Source organism: Balaenoptera borealis (assembly GCF_965194805.1).
Source record: "Balaenoptera borealis genome assembly, chromosome: 10".
In the NCBI taxonomy this organism is placed as follows: Eukaryota; Metazoa; Chordata; class Mammalia; order Artiodactyla; family Balaenopteridae; genus Balaenoptera; species Balaenoptera borealis.
The window spans coordinates 63499680-63517786 of record NC_138874.1 but is presented as its reverse complement, the minus strand read 5'-3'; the positions used below and the strand labels follow the sequence as shown (position 1 = coordinate 63517786).

The window sequence follows — 18107 nt, the reverse complement described above, 5'->3', positions numbered from 1 at the left end:
ACCTTGGGCAATCCCCCTGACCTGAGTCTGCTTGTCGGTCAGTTGGAGGTAACACAGTGCTAACAGCTGACCAGGTGTCGTGGGAAGCAACGGCCATGACGATGACTGAGGCTACCGTGTCTTGGGCACTTACTATGTGTCAGACCCTGCATGTGCTCCATCTCCTCAACCTAACGGAAAGGTAATATGTTCTTTTTATACTATTAGTGAGCCTGTTTTGCAGATGTGGAGCTGCCCAAAGTCAGAGATGTCACAGAGGGTGGAGATGAGAGTTGATCCCAGGCAGTATATGAGCCTAAAACAAACGAGTTGCCCAAGAAATGCTGGCTATTAGGATATTTATGGAGGACTTTGGTTAGTTGTTTTAAAGATGTAAACAGCAGAAGCACCAAAATAATGACATCAATAAGAAAATTCCACCCCTCCGCACCCAGAACACTCAGGCCCCCTCAATGAGACACTCTGGTGCAAGGGATCCATCTCGCTGTGTGATGTGCGGCCAGTCCCTTTACCTCTCTGGGCTCTGGGTCTCCCCACTGCAAAACAGGAAGGTGGGACAGAGACCTAGAAGGGCCCTCCCCACCTGCAAATGCCAAAGGGTTTCAGGACCCTTCCCCAGAGGTCTGTGTGCCCCATTTGTCCCTCAGCCAGAGTGCTACCTGGGCTAAGCCGAGTGCCAGGTTTCCTAGCTTTGGCCAAGGTCTACCAGGGAGTAGGATTGGAGTTTGGACAAAAGCCCGGGCATGGGGTGAGGCCCAGGCACCTGGCTCTCCTCCCTCATCCTGAGGTGACACGGGTGACTCCCACAGCGGACCGGGCTCCCTCCCTGCTTCTCCATCCACAGAGGAAGTGTTAGCAGGAACAAGGCAGCAGGCCATTCTACAAAGGACAAAAATCAGCCCTCAGAGGGCCGGGTGGGGCTGGGAGACAGGCAGAGGAAGCCACCCATCTCCTTGGACTAAACAGGCCTGGGCAGATGAGAAATCTTGTACCCTCCCTAAAGGGTTTCTGTTTTACTTCCCTCAAATCTCCAATGCAACCAGCCTATTATTACCTTTCAAGAAATATGCTGCTGGGTTGGGGCTCCATGGCCCATCCTCCCCCAACTGCATAGGATCTGGGGGTTCGACTGAAAATGTCCTCCCCAGGTTCATCTGGCCCTTCCCAAGTCAAAGGTGGAACAGCATTCATTTCTGAGCTCCAAAGGGTGGCTATTGGGGCTGCACCAGGCCAACAATAGGTGCTCAATAAATGTTTAATGAACTAATGGGCTAGAGAGACAGGGTTCCAGGCCTGGCTCTGCCATTAATTCGCTGTTGCTCTTGGATACAGCCAATTGCTTCTTTCCATAGTTGGGTTTCCCGGACTGGGAAAAAAAAAGTCAGACCAGGTAACCCTTACGGGCCCTCAATTCTACACCACATGCTTAGGTGTGCAACACACAGGCAGGGAGCTTCCAGAGTAGAAGGAGGTTTCAAACATCTCTTCCCACTGCTCCAGAGCGAAGAGGAGGACAGGACGTGACTGCTGGGTGGGAAGCTCCCAGGCAGGGGTTCTGAAGCCATCACAGCCATCCGCCCCCCTTCCCTGCAAGTGCCAAACTCTGTGGGTGAATGACTAGAGATGCTGGGGAATGAGAATGGGGACAGGGTAGAAGAAAGGATAGAAAGTGGGTGCAGTGTCCATTTAAGACAGACACCAAAATAATTCCAAAATAATTTTAGAAGAGCCACTGAAAAGTACAAAGAGACTATATTTTAAACGACATGCCCCCCCCTCCCCCCAACATTCAGATTAGCTCTGTTATTTTCTGGCTAATCTATAATCTGCATTGAGGTGGACCCTCCAAACAATCAAGAATCTGGGACAGACTGGTGGGAGAGGAGGGAGAAAGCCCCCATGTCTGGGAGCCCTGGGAGAGGCAGGCCTGAGCCCTCAGCAGAAACCCTGGCCAGCAGAGGCAACAGCATTGTGTCTGTGTACAGGTAATGCCAACTGGGGAGCCAGCTTTGAGACAAATGAATCCCTCCAGCCCCTATCTCTGGCAGCAGACTTCTCTGGAGGGTTTACTAGCCCCTGGACAATTCAAGACCTGCCCTGAAGTCTCCAGGTACAAAGATTACAAAGCCAGAACAGAAGTCCCTGCCACCCTGCCACTACCAGCCATCCAGGCCCTAGGCCAGTCCCTATCCGTCTGCAGGCCTCAGTTACCCCACTGGCACAGTGAAGGGTTTGAGCTGGATGATCCCTAAGGGCCAGGCCTGCTGTGACAGTCTGCAATGCTAAGACTCTATGGAAAAGCACAACACCTACATCAATCAGGCCTCCACCCCGGAGACCTGGGAAGGGAGTCCCCAGTCCCCAGCCGGCTGGCTAAGGCTGGGGGCTGGGGCCGAGTAGAGTCCCCACACCGTCTGTCCTCAACAGCCTGCCACGGCTGAAACCTTCGAGTGGTTACAATTACAGCCGGGCTAACAGGATTAGGGGAGCATTGAAATCTAAGAAATCTAATTAGCTCAGACACCCCGGCCTCCCCCAACACGATCCTGCAGTAACCCTGGCAGCTGGGCCTGACAGGCGGGGCCCGGGGCCCGCCCGGGCCACAGTCGTTACCTGTGCAGGTGTGCCAGGCTGGGCCAGGGTTCCTGGGGAGCTGCCAGTTCAGCCTGCCCGGCTGCTCCCTGCTCTGGACACCACCACCTGCAGCCTTGTCCTGGGGTGGCACTCAGATGAGCTCCAGAAAACCCGGGGCAGGGGCCTGGCCTGCAGGCGGGCAGTGTCAAGGGGCAGAAGGAATTCAAGAGCCACCATAGGGCGGCTACCCCGCACGGCCTGGGGACTGACTCAGCCAGAGGAGGGGCAGGCTGAGCCAACGTTGTACCTATAGAAACCATCACAGCCCAGGAAAGAGCCTTGGTCTGCCTGGGGATCTGGGGCCTGGCAACATCTCTGCTTCCTGCTCCAGGGCCAGGGATGAAGCCCCATGCACAGACATGTGTGCCCTGGGCAATCATGGCGGGATTTGGGGCTCAGAGCAAGCTCTGGCTGTAGGACACTGTGCCATAAGAAAAGGGTGCAGTTGCTCGGGGCATGGGCCGAGTGCTGCCAAATGGGGGGAGCAAGGGAGGCCCCACCATGACCCTTCCTGGGCACAGCTCCTCCACCTTAACCTCAGTCCCCGATTCCCCATTCTCGGGGTCCACATGGATTTCTGTATCCTTGTCCCTGCCTTGCTGGTGGACTGGGAAGGCAGTAGCACAGCTGGCATCTGTAAGGCCTGGGGTTGAGTCCTGGCTGAGGCACAGGTCATTTCACCTCCCTGAACCTCAGTTTTCTTCTCTGCTAAATGGGGCTAATTCCAAATAGAACCTAGCTTCTGCTGCTGTTCTTGGGGTTAAGCAAAGTTGGAGAGCGCTTCTAAATCCACCAAGTGCCATACAAAGGCGAGGGGCTGTGGTTATTACTGTCATCCTGCGCCCCGTGGCAGGCAGCCAGCAGGTGGTGGTTAATTATTTATTTGGACTGATCTTCCTGCCCTTGTTGGACTGGGAGCTCCTAAGGAACAGGAGCTGTCTTACACATTTCAGGGTCTCTCACAGGCCACGGTCCTCACACTGCGGACTCTCAGGAAGTATCTGTGGGATCAATGCTGGGCCCCTGACCCAACCCCACCCCCTGCTATCTATCTCCTTCCTTCTCCTCCTACCCGATCCAAGGAAAGTGCCAGGAGGCAAAGCTGGCACACAAAGACAGGTGACAGTGAGCCCCTCAGGCAGACCCTCTCCTACTCCCCACAGGTCACTCCCAATAAGGGCTGGAAGCAGCCATTTGAAGGGTGTCCTCCCACCCCACAGGAGTGTGGCTTGCCTGGGCACTGGTATTGAATCTGGGATCATTCAGGAAAGTACGAGTCTGTGGTCTGGAGAACCCCCAGCTCCTCAAGCCCAGAGAGGGTCAGGAGGGGTTGATTTCCAGAAGGCATGCAGCCGAGCACGCCAATAGTCAGAACTGTCCACCAAAGGCAAAAACTCCCCGAAGGTAGTGAACTCCCTGTCATGGGGAGCATGCAAGCCAAGGCTGGACAATAAGCTGCCAGGGAGGTAGCCTTGGATGGGAGAGCAGTTTCTAGAAAATGCTTCTAGCACCTCCAATCCAACCCCTTTGTGCCTCATCCATCCTGTACCCAGAGCCTGCCAGGCCTTCAGGGGACACACACCCAGGGATCTCACGCCCATATCTGCCTCATCCTCACAGCAAGGATTGGGGGGCGGGGGGGGGGGGTTCTGCCCTTGGGCCCATTTTACAGATGTGGAGACTGAGGCCCAGCTGAGTGAAGCTATGGGCTCAAAGCAGCCAGTCAGCTACAGCCTCCTGACCCCTCTCCCCTACCTCCTCAGGTAATAGGAAACGCCCTCATAATCCTGACGGGTTTCTGGACTCTTTCCTCACAGCCTGTGCTTGGGACTGGTTTTCTCAGCCTCCCTTCATCTTCCCTGAGGGCAGGGTCCAACCTCTGGATCACCCCTGGAGCTTCCAGCCTACGCAGGCTCTGCCTCCCCCTTTCCTCAGGGTAGAGCTCTAGGGACAAAGAGCCCCCCTCCTTAGAGGGCGTGGACAGAAGCCACTGTCTCCTGCTGAGAGGTCAGAGCAGTCACCAGGCAAGGCTGCAGCAGGGTTCAGGGTAATTACAGCAGCCCGGCCTTTGTTGTCCACACAAAACCTAAGGAACCTCATAAAGATGAGGTGGTGATAGGAGCCAGGCTAGGGCCCTGGGGAGCAAAGTTATGAATGAAAACTTATGGGACTCAGGACCTGGCAGGCCCGGCTTCCTGGTTCTGTGACAGAGTGCCCAGAGAAGCTTCCGGAAATTGACTTGTTGGTGCCTGAATTTCTTACAGCAACATCTCTCCATGAGACTAGGGTCACGACTGCCTGTTGGATGCTGGCCGAGGCTAGAGAACTCAGTATCTGTGGCTTCACACACGCGGACTCTTATGACAAAACTCTCAGGACACAGCAGGTTTCCAAGTGTCTTCCTTCCTTATTTACCCCGATCTCTGTCAATCAGGGAAAAAGTGAAGTCTGCAGCTCTTAGCTGGGTCCTTCCCTCTGCAATTTTCCATTGATGGTGTACACCTGTCCTAGGCTGGGGCACATCTCTGGGGACCAGGGATGGAAACAATGTTGTGTTACTGTCACTGGGCGTGTGTGTGTGTGTGTGTGTGTGTGTGTGTGTGTGAGAGAGAGAGAGAGAGAGAGAGAGAGAGAGAGAGAGAGAGAAAGAAAGAAACCCTAAGTCTCTGGACCTTTCTTTGCTCCTGGCTGAGAAAGGAATGAGGCTCCTCCTCCTCTCTCCTTCCTTAGGAGAAAAAAGGGACATTTGTCCCCATAAAGAAGCCAGCAATCTTTTTTGCATAGACAGGACTAGTTATCAAAGTTTCCCATAAGTCCAACAATTACTTATTCCCAACTCTTCTCTGTGAGCCATACCCTGAATGCCTCAAAACCCCAATCCAAAAACCATTTAAAACTCTTGAAAACTCCCTACTGCTCAATCCCCACCACCCCCTAGTCACCACAGTCACTGCCACCAACTCAGAAGTCTACAGTTTTGAGATTTACATGTGAAAACAGCATTTCATATCCTTGTGACTTGGGACAAGGAGATGCTTCTGTCCTTTTGGGGAAAACAAAACCCAACCGAAAACATAAAACTCAGAAGAAAACACCATCGCCCTCCAAATGCATTCCCTTGGCCCCAAAGTCACACGTGCTCTGTGGCAGATACGGCTTTCAATGTGTCTTTTGTTTGATGCTGGTGCTTCAATATCTTCAACCTGAAGAGAGAAAGGTCAGCACATGGCTTGGGGCATTCACAAACTGCGCCACGAGGGGCAGGCAGCGGGCAAGTGAGGGGCCAGGAATTCCCTGGACCCCCTCAAAAAGCAGCCAGGACAGAGAAAGTTACGGGTTTGCTCCCTCATCTGAACTTCCCTGAGAGCAACTTTTAAACCCCCGGGACCACACTACAAATGCCAGCAAAGGCCAGTCAGACTTCATCACCAGCCAAGCTGCCCATTCTCCAGCTACAGCGCCTGCCTCTTTATCTCTACCTTCAAGAAACAATAATAAGCAAACCCAGGCACCTCTGGGAACAGCCTCTGGCCTCCTGCCCTGCCCTGTGTAAGGAGCCTGTCTTCACACCCACGAGGGAGGAGGAGACAGCACTGGCTAACCCTCTGGTCTACCAGGCCCTGTTCCCGGGGTTGCAGCAAGGAGACAAACTGTTGCTCAAGAAAATCCTCCAGAAAACCCTTGGCACCAGAAGGCAACTCCGGGCAGCTCCTGCCCAGCGCCAAGCCAGGGGCTTCCAGAGGTGGCTTCCCTCTGCCCTTTTAAATCTGTGGGGCTGGGCCCTACTCTCCCATGCCCTGGGCTGTCCACCCAGGGGGCTCCGAATGGCCATGGCAGAGCAGGGAGGAAGAAAAGGCTGGCCGAGCAGTGCCCTCACCCTGCCAGCTCAGCCGCCAGCTCCTTGGAGGACCTCTGAGAGAACATTTGTTTGGGCTGCCAAGTTAAATCTTCCTCCCTCATGTCAGGGCATTGGAAAGGCAGTCAGGGGGGAGGAGAAGGCGGAGAGCGGGGGAAGGAGCAGCGGGAAGGAGGGAGGCAGGCGGGCAGGCTCTCAGAGCCCCAGTTACTCCGGCACTGCCTGCGCAGGAAGCTTGCGGCTCCCAGGCAGGCGCTGCCGGGACTCCGGACACCCAAGCAGGGGCCGGGCCGCCAGGCCTCCAGGGTCAGGCGCCAGGTGCCAGGAGCCCTGGGCTCCCGCCCAGGGAGAGGCCCTCGCTCCGTGGCCCGCCGGAGGAGCGAGGTGGGAAGGGACGGCAAGGGAGAAAAAAGTTTGCGGCAGGTAGAGGGGTCGGGCTGAGCGGCCCTGCTGTCGGGCTGTCCCCCGGGGAGGGGTGGGGGGCCCGGGCCGACTGCCCTGGCTTGCACCCGCCCGCCCGCCCTCCCGCTCGGGTTGTTTACATTCCTGGAGTGTCTTTTAAACCCGGGGCTGAGGCCGGCTCCCGGCCTTCTCCGGCGGCTCCGGGGCAGTCTCCCGTGAAAATCTGCTGGCGCACAATGGCCGGGAAGGCGGCCGCCCCTCGCCCGCGCCCCTGCTGCTCCGGGGCGGGGAGCCTGCCCTCCGCACCGCGCCCTCTCCTCGCCCGGCTGGCTTCCTGGACAGATGTCCCCGGCGAGGGGGCGACGCGCGCCCGCTGCCCGCGCCCCAGACGCCGAGGCCGCGCTCCCCACTGTTTTCTCCCCAGCCCAGACGCCAGGAATGTGAAACAAGCTTCCAGAGCCCGCCCCCCACCCCAGCTCCAGCCCCGGCCCGGCCCCCCAACCTCCGCCCCGGCCGGCCTCCCACTCCCCCGGGGCCGCCGCCGCCGCCGCCGCCGGAGACGGAGAGGAAGAAAAGAACACGGGGAAATTACTTTCGTATTTGCAACGCGCGCGCACACACGCACATCTTTCCCCTGGGCTCCCCTCCTGGCCGGGGCAGCCCCATCGAGGCTTTGGCCTTAAGGTTCCTCGGGCTTCTAAAGATCTACTGGAAGACCCTACACACACCCCTTGGCGTTCCCCGCTAGTATGGTACGCCGCATCTCCCTGGGCAATTCCCACACAAACAACTTAACCGCGCCCCCCCTCCCATTTACAAAAGTGTGTGTTTTCCCTGGAAATTCAGATGCACAACTTAACACCACCACCCCTTGCCGCCACGAAATCCGGCGCCTTCCCTGGCGGTTCCCCTACACACAGGCGCACAACTTCGCGTCTTTCCAAAGGAGACGAGGGAAACCGAGGTGATCCTACGCCGGTCCTTCCTTCCCTCCCTCTCTCCCTCCCTTCCTTCTTTCTTCTCTCCCTCCCTCCCGAATCCCGGTCCTGCCCGGCCCCCGGTGTACTGAACCAGGGCTGCAGGCGCGCCGGCAGGAGGCGGGCACCAGGTCCGCGCGCGTACAACTGCACTCACGCCCCGCGCACCCGAAGAGCCCCGGCCCCCGCGCGCAGACCAAGACGGCTCCGCGCAGCCCGGCGTTCGCCGGTCGCCTGGGCCTCGGCCCCTGGTAGCCAAGAAGAGCGCAGCGGGGCCCAGCCGCCGGCCACTCGTCCGGCTCGCCAGGTACTGGCGGAAATTAAAGGGAAAAACCCTAACGCCCAGCGCCCCACTATCGCACCCCAAGAGTCCACGGGGAGCGGGAGGAAGGCCTGGGGCCAGCGGACGCCCGGGTCTGGCCCCAAACTTACCCGGAGCTGCGAGCGCCGCTGCCGCCGCTGGAGGACGCGCCGCTGCCTCCGCCGCCGCCGCCGCTGCCGGGCAGGGCCGGCTCCGGCCGGGAGGAGCTGCGAGGGCGCCGAGATGGGCTCCGCGCCGGCTTCTGCTCCGCGCCGACCGGGGCTGGGGTCACCGCGCTGCGCCGGCGCTGCTCGCTCGCTCCGCCGCCCGGTCGCTGCTCTCCGCCTGCCGCCCGGCCGCTCGCTCTCCCGGGCGCCAGCCGCCGCTCGCTTTTTTAATGTCCACAGACAGTGAAAAGGAACTCGGCGTTAGGGGGTGAGTAAGTGAATCAACTCGCCCGGAGCCGAGCAAGTTGAAGTGTCAGATTACATTGGCTATTCTATTTCCAAAGGGCCCCGCGCCGCCGGCCGGCCGCAAAAGCCGGTGCGGAACTAGGGAAGGAGCGGAGCGCCGCGCCACCGCCACCGCCACCGCCGTCGCCGCCGCCGCCGCCAGCGCTCAGCTCCGCTCGCCTAGCGCTCTCTGCGCTCTCGCCTCTCCCTCTGTCTCTTTTCGCCTCTCTTTCTCTCCCTCGCCTTTCCTTTCCCTTTCCCTCTTTTGCTCCCTTTCTTCCCAGCTCCTCGGTCTGGGCGCTCTCCAAGCTTTTTCCCCTCTATGGCTCTGATGGGGCTTCACGCGTCACCCACTCCCACTCACCTTCTCTCTCCTACCTCCACTACTCCCTGGCCGCTCCCCCCACCAACCGCGACCCCACCCCCACCCGCTCCAGCAAGTTTGGAGCAGGAGAGAAATGCTGAGGATCACATTGGAGAGGCGGCTAAAATCACCTGTCTCACCGGAGTGTCCCCCGCTTTGCTCTCAAGCCCCCGACTGGAGTGCGTTTGGGGCCGCGAAAGCTGTCAGGTACCCAAACTGGGGCTGAGCGAGTCGCTAACGAGATTGCCAAAGACTTCCGTTGGAGGAGGCTTTGGGATTGCTCCTAAAGCCCGAGGGCTGGCGGGTGGGGAGAGCAGAGGAACCCCCCCCCCGCCCCCGCCAAGGGCAGTGTTGGGGTAGGCTAGAGCGCTGGGTAGAAGCGGTGCGCACGGTCTGTCCCCGGTACCCTGCGCGGTCCAAAAGCGCTTGGATTCCCAGAGGCCCGGCGGGAAGCGTCCCGGCCCAATGTGTGCGGGCGGGGTGGGGGCCGCGGGATCCCGGCCCAGGGCTGTGCACTGTCCCAGGAGCCGCGGAGAGCGATGGCACTCACAAGGCTTAGTTGGGTGAGCCCGGTCGCGGGGTTCCCCTGGCAGACCCACGCCTGAGAGCATCTAAGTGCGCGCCCACTTTGGCTCACGTCCGCTGCCCCTCACACGGAAACTCCTACACAAACGGCACACACGTTCGCGCCCACACTCAGTATTACAAACACGCTTTCACACGCACACGCACCCACACACGTACACTTTCGCTCACAAAAATGCCCGTGTACACGGCAAGCGCGCACACACACACACCACTGTGCAAACCCACATACATTCAAAAAACAAAACATCTCCCTGTGCACTAAATCCTCACGTTCAAGTACATATACAAATACATCCCCTCACGTTCTCTTCCACACCCCTTCCCCAAGCCCCCCTACTCATGATTTGCGGTACCCTCAGTTCCAAATCATAATCAGCGCCCGCGCAGCCCGGGTTGGACACACGCGCGCGCGCACGCGCGCACTCCCCTCCCCGCACAAGCTGGGGAGGCTTCGGCCCGGCGCCCGCTTCGGATTCCAGGTGTGGTGGCAGCTCCGCGCTCCGCGTTTTGCAGTTCGCCGCGGTGTCGGAGGCGAGGCGAGGAAGGGAGCTGGAATAACAAAGGCAAGTTGGGGAGAGCGCAAGGGGGCGCAGCCCCGGTCGGGCCGCGGGGGGAGCCTTGGTCGGCCGGGGCTTTGGAGGCTGCAGGGTCTCGGGCGCCTGAAGCCGGAGATGGGGAGGGAGGGTGGGGGTCGAGGGGCGGGGCCGCAGCGTGACGTCAGAGAACAATGACACCGCCGGGGGAGGGGGGCGGGCACCCGGAGACAGCCGAGGCGGGGGTCTCCCCCGGGGCCTGAGACTAGCGGAAGACGTCCTGGCCCGGCCAGAGCCGCTGTCTGATTGACGAGGCCCGCTTGGGAGCGCGGACGTGCCACGCAGACTCGAGGATCACCCCCGGCCTCCTGGGCAGTGATCAGCGCGGACCCTGGGCCAACGCGGGAGCAGGCCGGAGTACCATCCCCCCCAACCCCCATTTTAGAACATCTTTCAGAGGGCTTCTCTGACCTCGGCTTGAACTCCTTCAGGGCCGGCGAGATCACTCCTTCCACCACCGGAGGGAGAAGAGGCAAAATGAATTTGCCAGCCCTGAATTCATTCTCAAGGCTACAATATTCTGACAGCCAGCAAACTCAGCCTGAATTCCTGAGGGCTCAGAGGACTGCAGCTCAGGTCCAAAGGGGCTGGGGGACGGAGGGAGGATGCCGGGAGCCTGCTTGATTTTCCCATGGGAAATTCTGCCTCCCTATGCCATTAGGCACTTCTTTCTGGGCCTCAGTCCTTCGACCTGTCACATGGACTGTTACCGCGCTGCTACTTTGCTACTGCTCTCACACAGGTGTCAGCTGAGCGTCCCCTGGGGAGGGTGGATGGTATGAAAGACTTCCAGACCTCTAGGGACACCAGGGAGGCACGGTCCCAGCACATTCCTGTGGGAGGGAGCCCCAACCCCTCGTCATCAAAGTGGCCCAGGTTCATTAAGTTGGGACATGAGGGTAGCCTGAGAAACCCTTGAAGGCCTGATCCAGGGCTGGAGGGTGGCAATTCCACTTGCTGAAAGGTAACTGGAGCCACAGCTGCCCTCCCTCCACCCCCACCCCACCCCACCTCCAAGAATCCATAGCATTGCAGCAGCCAGAAAGCCATCCCCACCCCAGGTCCAAAACCTTAGGACAGAGTTTCTGGGTGTTTAAGGACCTGGAGGGCAAGAATTCAGCCCCAGCCAAGAACTAGGCCAGTTCCTGTTGCCTTGATGACCACCTACGTCAGAATGTTCAGTCCTCTCAACATTTTTGTCCAAATCTCTCAGCGAGTGACAAGGTATAGCTACCTCTAGGAAGTGGGGGGATGCAGGTGACCTTGGGGGTGACCACTCATGTTCAAAAGCTCCTGTCCAGAAGTCACCTACCTGCCACCTCCCTTGCCAGTTCCTTTTGCATCTGGAAACTGGGAAGTGGCTGAAGAGGGCAGAAGAGCCAAGCCCAGCACACAAAGCAGGCCCAACTCTCTGAAGCATGGAGCCGGGGGTTAATCTCCCCTCTTCCCAGTTGGGCAAGCATGGCACTTGATGGCAGCAAGTCCAAGAAATCTCACCTGGGCCCTGAGTCTGCCCGGCCTCCTGGGGACCCTGGGCTCCAGTTCTTGGGACTCAGGCCCTTGCTGTCTCTATTCCACTTTCGAGAAATAACAAGGCAGGTCTGATCCCTGTGGGGTCTTGGAAGATGCTATGACTTAGTTAGTGCCTACTGTGTGCTGGGTACTGTGCTGAGGGCCTCTGAAGCATTAGTTTATTGAATTCTCACATTGCTTTGAGTTAGGTGCTGTTACCATTCCCCCTTCAGAGAAAACTGCACCGTGAGGGATTTGTCCAGGGTCAACAGGAGTCAAACTCAGGTCCTCATTAACAAAGTTTCCTGCTGGTCCCTCAGCCCCAGCTCTGTATCCTCATCCTTAGACTCTCTGTGTGACCCTAGGCAAGTAGCTAGCCCTCTCTGGGCCTCTGTAAACCAAGGGCAAGGTCTCATCATGGTGATCAGGCATCTCTGGGGACCGTGTGTTCTGGGCCCCCACCCTCTTGGCCTTGGCCTCTGTGGGCCTGGAGGTCTGGGGTGAATCAGAGAGGATAGTGCTTTCACTTCCCAGCCACTGGGAGCTGGAAGTTGGATTCCGCTCAGCCCATGCAGGCCCATAAATCACCTGGCTCCAGAGGCGGCTTCAGCGGCCATCAGGAGGGTGCAGGCTGCACGGGGCCTGCCTGTGGGCGCCAGTATGGGGCCCAGCCCACACCCACCTTCAGAACAGACTTAAGTGCTATTAATTCCCTCACCCTCCACCCTCCGGGGAGCTATCAGCAGGAGAAGAAGGCCATTGCTTAGGCCTGGGAGGAAGGCAGTGGTGGGAGGCTTTAGGTCCTGTGCAGGGTGTCATGACTGTGGTCCCCTCGGGCAGGGGCTCCTCAGTGGGCTGGGGGTGGTCAGGGGACTGACACATGTGGGGGGTGAATTCCTGCATCTACGGGGTTGCCTTCTCTGTCTCCACTCTCTACAACCCCCCTCCCCAAAAGGGAGCCAGAGGGCTAAAGGGGCAGGAGGAAAGTTACATTCATTGAGTGCTTACGGTTCCCCAAGCACTTGGGAAATAGTCTCTCATTACATCCTCTCCACAAGCCAGAAGGTGTAATTCGCCTCTGAGGAAAGAAGCTCAGAGAGATTTAAGTGACCTGCTTAGGACCTCACAACTACTCAGTGGGCGGGGCTGGGAGTGAGCTGCAGGTCTGGGCTGGGCCTCTGGGTTGAGAATGGGGACTTGCCTTCATCTCATCCCCAGGCTATGGTGCAGACAGGGTGACCAGCTGGGTACTTTGAGGTGGAGTAAAGACTCTTACTCACCAGGCAGTCATCGGGCCCTCCCATGGCAGTGGAATAACAGGGAGGACCTTTAGTCTTCACACCTTGGTTGGATCCAGGAGACATTTGGTTCCTGCCCAGCTCTGAGGCCTGTGCCTCTAAGGGTGGGTGGTGAGGTCCAGCAGAGAGCAGATGTGCACAGCAGGCTCCCCTGGTCTGCCTCCTCTCCTCTCCGTATACCCATCAGATGGCCCCCTCCATTCTCTGAGGCCACACCCACCCAGCATCCAGGCCCCGATTCTCCCAGGCCCTTCCCCCAGGCCTGTTATCTTCTCAGTTTCCATCAGGGAGCTCTGCCCCATGGTTCCAGACCCAGCTCCAGCACCACTCACTTCTTCCCATCGGAGGCCCCAGAGAGTAAACCGAGAGCCTGCCTCCACATCACAGGCTCTGTGCCTCTGTTTCCCCATCTGCCAAGCAAGAGAGCGTGGGACACACAGGTGTTGTCCAATGGCAGTTGTGCCTCTGATCATCCTGCGATTCTGTAGGTCTGAGCTTTCCAGCCTTGGGCTGAGCTACAGTGCACTTTAGGGTTTCAGGGGAGGGTGGCTGCTTTGGGGAGTGCTCTCAGAGGCCCCCTTTTGGCCAGGTAGGGACAGGAAAATATCTCGGAGGGAGCTGTCCGAGACTGTGAATAGGTAACAACCTTAACACCTCCCTTCAGGGGGTACCTCTCACTCTCTGAGCCTCACAACGGCCCTTTTAAGGGTGACAAGACTGAGCCTCAGATAGAGGTGGTGGCTTTCCCATGGCCACACATCTAGGAAGTGTCAGAGATGGGACAGGAACCAGGTCTCCTAATCCTTCACCTGCACGAGTGCTGCCAGAGGGGTGATCTAGCACGTCCTGCGCTGCAGGGTGGGGGCGGGGCGGACACTGGGACAGGCGATGGGAGGAGGGTCAAGCCTTCTCCCTCCTTCCTGACAGCTCCTGTGCCCTGAGGGATACCTCCTTTCTGGCTCTGGAGGGGGCAGAGAAGATCTCAGAGCCTCAACATCTCCCCTCCTCACCTGGACAGCAGTTGCCTGGCCTCAAGGCTCATACCTCTTGCCCTGACCCTGTCATGTAGCCATTCTGGGTGGCTTCCAGAATTGTCAGCATTATATACTTACTGTCCTTCTCATGCTCTGCCTACCTCCTGGGACGCACCCCTCCCAGCCTTCCAGGCCACATCTACAGCCACCTGCTGGGAAGCCTCTTCTGATTACCTCTGGCAGATGTGCTGCCTACCTGGTCTCAACCCCATATGCTGCTGTCCCCATAGCATTGTCATCGTTATAGCAATTACTGGTTAAGTTCTTACTATGTGCCAGGCACTGTGTATAAACTCCTCTAGTCCTCACTTGAGCTGATTATTAGGATTAACGTCTCCATTTTACAGACGAGGAAATTGAGGCACAGAGAGTTTCATTTGCCTGGTGTGACACCTCACTAGTCAGGGAAGTTATTTGGTATGGGCCCATCTCCCCTCCCTGGGGACTGCAGGCTGTAGGATCGCTCACTGCTCTATCCCATCACCCAGCATAGCTGCTGAGTGACTGATGGCTGGTCAAGTGCCGTGAGAGATGCAGGGGGCACACAAGGATGAACCAGACCCAACCTTCTGGGAGCTCACAGGCTATCAGAAAGGACTACCCACACCGAATGCCACTCTCAGAGTTTGGGGGAAAGAGACTAAGCGTCACTGTGTGAGGCCTGGAAGGCCGGCTTCGTCGGGGGCCTTGGAAAGACCATAGACCAGAGTGAGGCGTGGACCTGCCCAAGGTCACACAGCAAGTTTGAGGCAGCAGTGGGGCTGAGACCCCGGGCTGTCAGTATGACGTGCCTTCTTGCACCTTGCAGCCAGCTGTAGGGCCCCTGCTCCTGTGCTGTTTCAAGGACACATGGCCTCAGACGCCTCCATGATGCTGAGCTGTTCAGTGAGTGGCTCTGGTCCTTCTCTCCCCTCTATTAAAATTTTTAAAAAAGAAGAAAGAAAGAAAGAAAGAAATCCAGGCATTGTTCCTGACTGCAGCTGGTGCCAACTAGAATCCCGCCGAACAGAATGGAGCCGAGAGCCCTGCCGCCCAGGGGCCTGGCTGCTGACACAGGGCCTTTCTCTTTTGCTTCCCAAGGGGGGCCCAGGCTGATGCTCCATGGGCACCCTCTCCACCTGCCTCCCTGGCCACAGCCCTCAGCCTCCTGCTGCCCTCGCCCTCTTTGCGAAAATCCGATGCCACTTGGGAGGGCCATTAGCCCCCTGCCTTCCTTCCTCATCTCCCCACAGCCTGGGGTGAGCTGGGCCTCCCTCCCTGACAGCCCGGCCCCTCACCCTACCGGGAGGGGCCTGCGATACCTCTCTGGGAGAGTGGCAGAAAGCCTTTCTCCATGGAATCATTTGGAACACTGGTTCGATTTCAGAACATACCAGGATTTTCCATCTTCCCTGCCCCCAACCTGACTTGGCAGGTACCAATCCTCACCCACTAAGGCAGTAGGGAAGGCCTGGGGGGCTGGGCGGGCGGTGACAAACAGCTCTGCAGATACATAAACATGCTTTTTAAAGTCACTGGTTTGCCTGCTCCCTTTGCTCAAGGGACTTGATCTTAGGAGAAAAAGGCTTCTCCAAATTCTCCCTTACTATCTTTATTTCATTCCCCCTCACTTGCCCCTTTAGAACTTTGGGCTCTGGTTTACACCCCCTCCCCGCCCCCCCGCCCCCCCCACGCACAATGAGCTGATCTGGCGCAGGTTTCCCCAAATGTCAGCCCTGAGAGAGCAGCAGCCTCGCCACTACCCAGTGTCCACGGGGAACCCTTGGGCTTGACCCAGCCAACAAAGCCAGCTTTCCAATCTCCGACTTTCCTGCAATGGGCACAGCACTTTAGAGTCTGTAGAGAGCACTTTCTGTCTCACCTGAGTGCCACAGCAGCCTCAGGAGGCAGGCAAAAGTCGACCCACTTGGCAGAGGAACAAACTGAGGGTTCAAGAGACCCGGTGGTTTGGCCAAGGTCATACAGGAAGGGGCAGAGTTGGGAATGGGAAGCCTGATCTGTTGATCCCATGTTACTAAGCAGGAGTGGGGACCCGAGTGGTAATGGCCTCAGACGACGGCATTCCCAGCTCTCCAAATGCTTCCAGGAGACAGGATCTCAGACATACTGATGCTTTCAACAAATATTTATCGCATACCTGCTATGTGCCTGGCACAAAACTAGGCACTGGAGATCCAACAGTGAGCAAAACAGATGCGGTCAGTGCTTATATTCTTATGTGGAGGAGACAGACCCCAAACAAACTGTGCAGGAAGATGTGCCTGTCCTCCCCTACCCCACCCCAGCCCATGTGCCCTGGAAGGAGCTCTGGCCGAGAGGTTGGGAGACAGGTTCTGGTCCCAGTGTTGCCACTGACTCCCCCTGTGACGTTAGACAGGGTTTTCCATCTGTGAAATCTGCAAGCATGTGGCTCCTCATGCCCTACTCCCAGCCTCTGAGTCAAGTGGTTAATAATTTCCTGGCATGAATAATTACCCTGATTAAGTTTTTTCTTAAACCTGACTTTTCATAAGTTCTGGAGCCAAAAAGGGGCTTTTGACGTCATCTAATCTGAGCCCCATCACTACCAACGAGCCCCTTGGTCTCATTTCTTCCCAGGAGGTGACTGTCTCTGCTTGCATCTTTCTGGAAATGGGGAGCTTGCTCCCTCACGTAGCAGATAATGCCTAGCGGTGTGCTGCTAAATGTTTAACAGCTGGCTCTCCAAAGCAGGGAAAACCTGATCTGTAGCATTTGCTGATTTCGCATGGTGTAAGATACTCCCACCATGGCCAATTTTAGGCTGCCACCTTAATATCAACTAGGTCAGGCAGTTCCTGAAAATTTAACAATCGGCTCCTGTGAGCCAGTCCAAACTGGCCCCAACACACCACTGCCCCGCCCCACAGAGAAGCCCTGTCCAGCTTTACTTGCTGGGAAGTTCTTCCTGTTATTGAGCAAAACATCTAATTGTCAGGAACTCCAGCCTGGAAATGCTGAGCTACTTCTCTGGGGTGTCATACGACAAGGGAGACCTTTGGCCCCATGAAGCCCTTCAGAGAATTGGAGGAATTGACCCTGTCTCCCCGCGAGAAGGGTAGTTCCTGGGCCAAGTGGGGTCAGTGTATATTCACCCAGCCTCCCTCCCTCCCTTCTTTCTTCTCTCCCCCTCCCTCTCCCCTCGCCCCTCCCTCCCTTCTTCCCCCCTCCCCCCTCCCTTCTTCCCCCCTCCCCCCTCCCTTCTTCCCCCCTCCTTCCTCAAATATTTATTGGGCCTCAGTGACATGACAGGTATTGTACTAGGTACTGTGGACACAGTGACCCATGTCTGCTCACACTGGCCCCCTCCAGCTGGAAAGTCTCCCCACTCAGCCTGTCCACCTTTGAGGCTACGCTCAGATGTCACCCACTCTCAGAAGCCCGCCCTGACCTCCACCCCTTCTCTTCCCTTCCCTCCCAGAGCCCCACCCTCCCAGAGCCTTTATCAGTCCCTGTTTGGCACTTATCACGTTCTACCTTGGATTACAGCTATTTGTGTACGCAGCTTATCTCGCTGCCAGACAGAGAGGCAGCGCGGGCTTGTTGAAAGAGCATGGACTTTGGAGCCGCACGACCTGGCCCTGCATCCCAGCCCTGCCACTTAGGGCTGTGAGCCCTTGGGAGCTTACACACACCACCTCTTGGAGCCTCAGTTTCCTTATCTGTAAAGTGGGGTTGGTGATATCTACTAAGGTGGTTTGACCATTAAATGAGATTAGAAATGTAAACCTCCTTTCCTGTTCCTGTCTGGACTCTCATCCTCTTAGGGACAGATTGTGTCCAGTGCCTCTTTGTATTCTCCTGGTTATAACAATAACAGTATAACTATTAACAACAATGGCAAACACTCACATAGCACTTACTGTGTGCAAGGTATTATTCTAAGAACTAACATAGGTTAACTCACTTCATTATCACAACAACCTGGTGGCCTTGGAACTATTATTATTCCCATTAATAGATGAGCAATCTGAGCCTCAGAGAGGTTAGATAATAAGCCCGAGCTCACATAGCTAGTGAGTGGGAGAGTTGAGATTTGAATCCAGAAAAATCTGCTCCAGAGCCTTAGCTGTTGAAC

The 18107-nt window shown here is 57.3% G+C and overlaps 1 protein-coding gene and 1 long non-coding RNA gene across 6 annotated transcripts in view; one reads left to right on the top strand and one right to left on the bottom strand.

Moving 5' to 3' along the window:
* The window catches only part of ZMIZ1 (zinc finger MIZ-type containing 1), a 233614-nt gene extending 225012 nt beyond the window's left edge, over positions 1–8602 (bottom strand). For all 4 annotated transcript variants that reach the window (XM_082408761.1, XM_082408764.1, XM_082408763.1 and 1 more), the window contains exon 1: positions 8302–8602. The gene's annotated coding sequence lies outside the window, so the exon portion shown is untranslated. The remainder of the gene's footprint in view (positions 1–8301) is intronic.
* A 521-nt stretch (positions 8603–9123) lies between these two features.
* On the top strand, positions 9124–17757 carry LOC309604597. Of its 2 annotated transcripts, XR_014230914.1 has the most exons (6): positions 9124–10137; positions 10599–10743; positions 13905–15425; positions 16034–16209; positions 16968–17108; positions 17519–17757. It is a non-coding gene; the product is annotated as an uncharacterized lncRNA (long non-coding RNA). The 2 variants fall into 2 exon arrangements; XR_014230915.1 differs by having other exon boundaries at positions 13905–16209.
* The last annotated feature ends 350 nt before the right edge of the window (positions 17758–18107 follow it).